Source organism: Ornithorhynchus anatinus, chromosome 9 (genome assembly GCF_004115215.2).
Source record: "Ornithorhynchus anatinus isolate Pmale09 chromosome 9, mOrnAna1.pri.v4, whole genome shotgun sequence".
Classification (NCBI taxonomy): Eukaryota; Metazoa; Chordata; class Mammalia; order Monotremata; family Ornithorhynchidae; genus Ornithorhynchus; species Ornithorhynchus anatinus.
In genome coordinates, this window is record NC_041736.1 from 13868042 (window position 1) to 13876609 (window position 8568).

Consider the following 8568-nt stretch of genomic DNA (forward strand, 5'->3'; position numbering starts at 1 on the left):
TCCCTTTCCCCTCCAGGAACCCCCCCAAAAAGGCAAGGGGGGCTGCCGCCCCTTCCCCACCGAGGCTCCCCCACCCTTTTCCGAGAAGCATTGGGGCTCAGTGGCAAGAGCCCGGGCTTTGGAGTCCCAGGTCATGGGTTCGAATGCAGCCTCTGTCACTTGTCAGCTGTGTGACTGTGGGCAAGTCGCTTCACTTCTCTGTGCCTCAGTTACCTCATTTGTAAAATGGGGATTAACTGTGAGCCTCACATGGGACAACCTGATGACCCTGTATCTACCCCAGCGCTTAGAGCAGTGCTCCGCACATAGTAAGCGCTTAACAAATACCCCCATTATGATCATCATTTTCCTCTCCCGGGCCACCGTCTCCGAAAAAATAAAACCTCGGAGCATCAGAAGCAACGGGAGCTCTTGCGGGCAGGGATCTTTACTGCCGTATCCTACATTCCCAGGCGCTTAGTACAGTGCTCCGCACCCCAGTAAGCGCTCCAAAAAGACGACTGAACGCATGAGAGACCTTCAACCATCCCCGTGGAGGGGTAGCGTTACTGAGTTCCCCCCCACCAATTCCAAGAAACCTCTCCCTTTCCCCGGGGGGCGTTGGAGGGGCTTCACTTTGATACGAAAACTGCCAATCGCAGTATGTGCTCTGGGCCGGGTTTTTTTTTTTTTTCGTTGCGATTTTCTCTTGCTCTGAAAGTTTCAGTTTCGACCACTTTTCTGCCTATAATGATAAACCCAAGCGTACCTTTAAACTGGGAGTTTATGACGACCTCAAACTTCCTGTTTAAAACTGCCTCGGCATCCTGTGTGGTGTGAAGATCTGTAATAGAAGAATTGCCAGAAACAGAGCCGGTTGATTCTCAATGACAAACCAGACACTTCGCTATGTGGACTTTCTTTCCTATTCTATTGGGCCGATGTTAATGTTGGAGGGGTGGGGAGAGACACGGAAACTGAAATTATTTTTTAATTCATTTCCTCCTTTGCCTAGAAGAAGTATTACCTATAAAACAAGCACGAAATTCAGGATTATGGGGCTGTTTAACAGAACTACAGCGTTGAGATCGTAGTCCCTGCTAGATCTCTAATAAAGCTCTACTTCTGACCGCCTCTAAAACCAGTGTTTATTTCTGTCATTTGGGGGTTCTGAAGATCATTTCTAAGACTCTAACTAGGTCGGAAGCACTTTATTTGATCATTTCTCTTGTAGCGAATGAGGCCGATCAATCATTCTACCGCCACAATTAACCCCTCTCCGCAGAGAATCAAAACACAGATTGACTTGACGGAAGAAACCCAATTCAGTTAGTGACCTTGACTTTATCAGTCGATGGGTATTTTTTGAGTGCTGACGTGCGCAGACTACCATACTAAACTCATGAAAGAGTACAGTACCACAGAGTTTGTAGACACCTTCCCTGCCCACGAGGAGCTTACGGTCTAGGAGCGGGAGACAGGCATTAAAATAAATTATAGATACGTACCTAAGTACTCTGGGCCTGAAGGTGGAGTGAATATCAAGTGTTGAAAGGGTTCGTATCCAAGTGCGTAATACTTTATATCGAAGATCTTACTTTAGATCCTAACTTGTGGTTCCCACTTTTATTTTTTTGGTGGAGTGTGGGAGGACTTCCTTGCTTACTGAGCTATATTTTTCAGATCAGCTTTCTATTTTCATACCTGTATTTCTTTCATTCCGGTCCGAATTGGAACAGGATATTTGAGGAAAACCAGTTAGTCTAGACAATTGTTTTATGTCCTTTGGCTCCCTCTCCTCCCTGCACCATCCCCAGGCCTCTCTCTGTCCCTCTTCACCCTGTACAGAGCCAGGGTAGTTGGGCGAAAGCAAGCAGAGGGTGTGGGTGACGTAGGGAGTGGTTAAGTGGGAATAGCAACAGCAGCCCCTAAAACACACAGGGCAGAGTCGGTTGGGCACAAGGTGGAGGGAGGGGTTTTAGCCTGAGATGAGAGCCGGAAGGGTGCTGGGCTGTGGAGGCAAAGGCTTCCAACAAGACACAGGGCAGGGCTGCGAGGGAGGGGTGACAGTAGACAAGACTGACCCAGAAAGAGGTAAACCTAGAAATACCAACATTTCTTGAACAAAAATCTTAAAAATCCAAATATGTTCACCGACACTTCACTTTCTCAGGATAAAATTCTGGGCAATAGGCTTAAGGTGAATGATTCACAACATAATCCTATTAATCAAATGAAAATGACGTAGATCCAAATAATAATCTTACTTTAGACACTGTTCAATCCTCTAAATGGATCCATCTGGAATTCATTTTTTTAAGTGCCACTACATTAAACCTCATAAAATGAGATGAGAGCTCTGCATAAAGATGCAACACCGTGTGTTTGACCCAAGTAGATTTTTTTGTATTATGAAGTTAACACATAGTAAAAACATGGATTCCAGTATTTTTAAGCCCATTAAATACCATGAATATGCAAGTGAGTAGCTAGAGGATCATGAAAATCGCAACTTTCATTTCCACTCTCTTCAACTAAACTCCAGTTTACATTTACTGTTTCTTTCAAGCTTGCCTATTTACTGTGCCTTATTCTTGTCTCTCACACGATCAAACTCTTGCTCACGTTCTCCCCAAGCCGGAAACTTCTCCCTTCTTAACCGACAGACCGCGCAGCTTCCCCATCTTCCAACCCCTCCTGAAATATCATCTCCGGGAGGCTTTTCTTGATTATTGTACTTTATGGCCCCGAAAGGCCACTTCAGTCTTTCGGTGCCACCTAGGTAGTAATAGTAATAATAGTATTTATTAAGTGCTTACTGTGTGCTGAGCACTGTACTAACACTAGGTGAGAATACACAGGGGGAATACACAGGTGGTCCCCATCCCCCGGGCAGGGAGGGTTTGCAATCTAAGAATTTAAGTGGGAGAAAGGATTGGAGACAGACATCTCAGGAAACTCTGAGCCCATTTTGTGTATTTGTGTTGTTTTTATAAACTGTACAGTACTTGGACATGTCACATATTAAGCTTTTAACGTAAAAAAATGTATAATTTTTTATAAAGAAAAAAATTCTACCTCTAGAAGAGAATGCCTCTCAGTACCTTGTCAGAGGAGAAGGAGAAAAACCCACAGTAGCCATGCCTGCCTGGGGACGAGTAAACCTCCTTCCACAAAAGTCATTCTGAATCCATATCTTCGTTAGTAACAAAAATGGAGCAGCATAGCCTAGTGGAAAGAGCACTGGACACAATCAATGATATTCACTGAGCATACACTATGTGCAGAGCCCTGTACTAAACATTTGGGAGAGTACAGTAAAGTGGACCCAGTCCCTGCTCTCCTGGATTTTACAAGTGGAGTCCCAGTTCAGTCACTGACTTTCAGTGTGATGACGATGATGATGATGATGATGATGATGATGATGAGACTGTGAGCTCATTGTGGGCAGAGATTGTGTCTACCGATTCTGTTGTACTCTCCCAAGTGCTTAGAACAGCGCTCTGCACACAGTAAGCACTCAATAAATACCATTGATTGACTGTGTTGATTAAGGATTTACTTCGTGCCAAGCACTGTACTAATTGCTGAGGTAGATATATTAGCAAATATATAGTAGATATAATATATGATATTATAATATACTATACTATTAGTATATATAATTAGTAGATATATATACTAATTGCTGAGGGACAATCTCTTGTCCATCAAGGGGTTCATATTCTAAGGAGGAGGCAGAACAGGTATTCAATCCATATTTTACAGATGAAGAGACTGGGCACAGAGGAGTTAAGCGATTTCCCTAATGCTATACAGCGGGCAAGTGCCAGAGCTGGGATTAGAACCCAGATCCACCGACTTCCATTCCCATGCTCTTCCCAGAGCCAAGTGGATTCTCATTGGTCAAGTCACAACCTTTCCAGGCCTCAGACTTCCTTAGCTGTAAAATAAGGATAAGACAGTGATCCCTGTGTGGTAAAGGAACTGTGTCTGATCTCATAACCTTTTATGTACCCCATCACATAGCACATAAGTATTTCAAATACATGCCATAATTATTATCAGTAGCATTATTTTCAATGAAATGGGAATTGTGACAATATTTTTTGCACCATATCTATGGATCAGCAGAAATCCACTTATTTGAGTCCTGGCTGCTGGGTTTTTGGTTTTTTTTTTCCCTCCTGATATTTGGTTTCGGGTAATGATATTTTTTGGCTGGGACCTTGTCTTATTGACACTGTGCCCGAGGTGTTAATTCTTCTAATCTTCTCTTTTCTTATCTATTAATGTGCTAACTCTTATCCCTTTATTACCTCTTTTTTTTATCTACTAAAGTGCTAAATTGGGCAGCAGCTAAATTGAGACCAGAAGCTGGAGGTTTTGTTTTGTTTTCCCCCTTAATCATCCAATTTTCTCTGTGCTAGCAAGGTTATACATGCTTATACATAAAAATCTATCTCTGTAATCCTCCTTTTCCATTAAATGAAGCATTATTAACTACTGGGTCCAACACTATCTCCAGGTTTTCCAGGGTGATTTAAAAAGGTCACTGGGAACGGGGAAGACGGTCTGAAATGCCATCTGTCAGTCTGACATGTATGTCGGTACCAGAGATCTCAGAGTAAGCTATGAGGTGGCCTTGTGTTTCGCTGCTCCAAAAATATTTATTTTCATTCCATCGCATTTATTGAGCACTTACTGTGCACAATACTTGGGGGAGTACAATACAACAATAAACAGACACATTCCCTGACCACAATAGGCTTACAGTCTAGAGGGGGGCTAATTATTGCGGTAATTTATTAAGCGCTTTTACGGTGTGCCAGGCACTCATCTAAATGCTAGAGTAGTTACCAGCGAATCGGGTTGAACACAGTCCCTGTCCCACATGGGACTCACAGTCTCAATTCCCATTTTACAGATGAGGTAACTGAGCCACAGAGAAGTGAAGCAACTTACCCAAGCCCACAGCAGTCACGTGGCAGAGCTAGAATTAGAACCCACAACTTTCTGTGCTTCTTAAGATGTTTGTTCTGTGCTTCTCTTCTAGTAGTAATGTTTCTCTTCTAGTAGTAATATTTCTAGAAGAGAATATTAGAATATTACTAATAGTATTTATTAAACACTTGATGCAGAGTACTCTACTAAGCACTGGGAGAGAAAACAAGAGTTGGGAATTAATCACAGTCTCTTGCCCTTTGGGGGCTCACAGTGATACAATACTTGAATATGACTATCACCCCTTCCCGAACCAATATTTTAGTAGTTTTTAGATTTACTGTTAAAAACCGTGAGACTCCTGATTTTCCCAAGAGTTGAGTCAGATTTGGTTGAGCAGGCCTTTGTCTGGGAAACAGTGTTTAAGGAAATTTGAGGGGAATGTTTGAGCTTGTTATTAGTGGGTGGAAAAACACATTTATTTACTTTCCACTTGCCTTTCAAAATAGTATTTGTTCCTTTAATCATTTTCATTATTACCTGGATTGAAACCAGGGTGCACATACTATTCCAGATTTTTGTTCTCCATCCTCAACCAAAGACAGGAGCTGCCTTTTGACATGCTAAAAAGAATCGTTTTTAGAGCAACCTGGTCAAAGGACCATAGGAATCAGAATGCTGAAAAAGCTTTCAATGCCTTTTTTTAAATGTTATTTTAACACATTTATTTCCTTGTAAAAATTCTCCCCTAAGTTGGACACAGTCCCTTTACTGTTCTACTGGCTGTGTTTAACGAACTCCTCAAAGTTCATGCTATATTATAAAGGGCCCTGTGAGTAAAATGTGAAGCACATGCTTCTTATGTATCTCTTGTAAGTTTTCTTTAATCATCACAGAAGTATAAAAAAAGTGTTGTCTTCTCAGGGGAATATTTTGCAAAATACCCAACTTTTATTTTATGTAAACATCCCTACTCTTCAAAGCTTATCAATGTTGTGGGCAGCTAAAACTAGTGTACATTAAAATCAAAAGACATCAGTTAGTTTTATCTTGTTCCTTAAGAGTGCGTTTTTCCCCTACGTAGACGATACAGTTTCATTTGGTTCTCCTTTAACTAGCTGGTTGAGACTCAGTCAGAGATCTGCAAAAGCCCTAACTGGCATTTAAATAGTAAAGAGACCTAGAGAGTCCCACAGGATGCTGTGATTTTTAACGCCGCATGCTCATGTGTGTAATTTTCTGTGAAAAAACATCTTCCCTCAACTGCGCCTTTTCTTGGCAAACACATCTATTGCTTCCCATACCTGAACCTAACCCTCAGTGGACCAAACCAAGCACTCAAGCTATACCTAGCAGCAAGTCTGGCCCTGCCTGAATGGGAAAAAACAAGTTTTCCAGTGTGAAATTCTGGTTTGGGCCTGAATCTGAGTTGGGTAGAACTAGCAGGAAATGCCAACAAATTGATTGGGATGGCTCTATGTAATCAATCACACTTAGCATTGGGCAGCCACCTACTCTAAGCTCGTTGTGGGCAGGGAATGGGTCTGTAGTATCATTATATGTACTCCCCAAGTGCTCAGTACAGTGCTCTGCACACAGTAAGTGCTGAGTAAATAAGATCGACTGACTGACTGGTCGATGCCATATCTGGGCCGGTCCTGGGAACAACACATCTGATAGACGAGAATCCCAGGCTTATCAGTCCTCTGCTCCAGACACCCTCTCCCCCCACCACCCCCTCCTGCCATTGTGAATCGATTCAGAATGGTCCCAAGAGTTCTAGCAGACAGGCTACAGGATACATGGGGATTGAAGGGTTGGCAGGATCTGTTAGATAGTTGCTTTCAGGAGGGTGGGCTCTCAGCCATTCAGGATGCAATCTCAGGGAAAAAAAAAATCTTTAACTACATAAACTCAGCCTAATGTTTTTCGGCCCTACCCCCGGGGGTGGATTTGTCATTCTGACAGCTCTAGATGCAAAGCTAGCTTATTGCTGTCCCTTAGCCTTCTTAATTATAACATTTTAAATAAAGAGAAAATGCCTATGACATTAAACATTTATCTTGAAGTTTGCACCCCACAATATCTCATCTTCAACTTAGCAAAGGCATTAATGAGATTAAACGAGGTTAATGCTAATAATATGCAACAGCACATCTTTTTTATCACTCAAACATTTTTTATACTGAGCTCTATCCAACCGTTTGTTAATCTATGCTCTTTTTTTAAAAAAGTTGTTCTTTCAAGTACATGATTGTGTGGCCACTGAGGTGATTCCACTTCTAGACCACCCCAGGTATCAAGTATATCCCATGCATTCGTTTCTGTTTTGCAACAAGTTTGTGAAATCTTTAGGGTGCAAGCTGAAATACAAAAAAAAAGTACGCTTGCTTGCAATACAAATATGAAAGTTTTTCTTTTTATTGCATTTTTTTTTTCTGAAAAATTCTCCCCTGGCCCAGATCTTATTGATGCTATTAGGAAAGCTGGGACTGCCAGCCCAGCTGAATGGCTATAAAAAGCACTAATGCCAAATCTCCTTATCGTTGGCTTTACTAGCAAAATTAAGATCCTCAGTACTATCTACACTCAGGAGGCATCTTAAAGTTTTTCAAACTGCCATTTTTAAGTTTTCCCTCACAGACCCGTCCTCTAGCATTTCATAAGCAACCTAAGAAACATACTGGTTTTGAAACAACATTTTTGTGTTCCGGGTTTATGTACAAGGGAATATGGCAAGGTGTCATTATCATCATCATCATCATCAGTGGTATTTATTGAGCGCTCACTATGTGCAGAGCACTGTACTAAACATTTGGAAGAGTACAATAGAGTTAGTAGACCAATTCCCTGCTCTCAGAGATTTTGCTGTCAGGAGTCCCAGTTCAGTCACTGATGGAATGGCTCTAGAAATCTGATGTGGTACATGGTGCTTGTGCTAGTCCAGTTCTAGTCAAAAAGGAGGCAGCGTACTTGGGTTTATACCTCTAGTCATCCCACTCTCAGCCCCATGGGACTTCTGAACGTGTCCGTAATTTATTTATTTTCATTAGTACCTGTCTCCCCTTCTAAACTCTAAGTTCCCTGTGGGCATGGAACATGTCTACCAACTCTGTTTTATCGAATTCTCCCAAGGACTTAGTTCAAGTGCTCTGTACACTGTAAGCACTCAATAAATACTGGTTATTGATTAATAGTTGTTGTGTAGGTTTTCAGTTTGCTATGCATTTTGAAGTCACTTTGCCTCTGTCAACTTCCCCCGAAAGTCATCGAAGCCCTGATTTATCCCTCTATTCACCAGCTTCCCGCTCCCAGCCCCACAACCCTTATGTCATACCAATAATTTATTTATTTATATTAATGTCTGTCTCCCCCTCTAGACTGTAAGGTCTCTGTGAGCATAGAAAGCTTCTATTACATTGTTCTCTCCCAAGGGTGAAGAACAGTGCTCTGCACACTGTAAGCACTCAATAAATTGATTGAAAGGCTTCTTGCTTTGGTTTTCTAACTCGCTGCTTGTGCTTGTATCACTGAAGAAAGTGTAGGGCCTAGATGGCAGAATTCACGGGCAACATTCAGTTCAGGGCCATCGCTGAAGCTCTTTTTCTGCATGCAGACTATTACATAACAAACCCCATTCTCCTC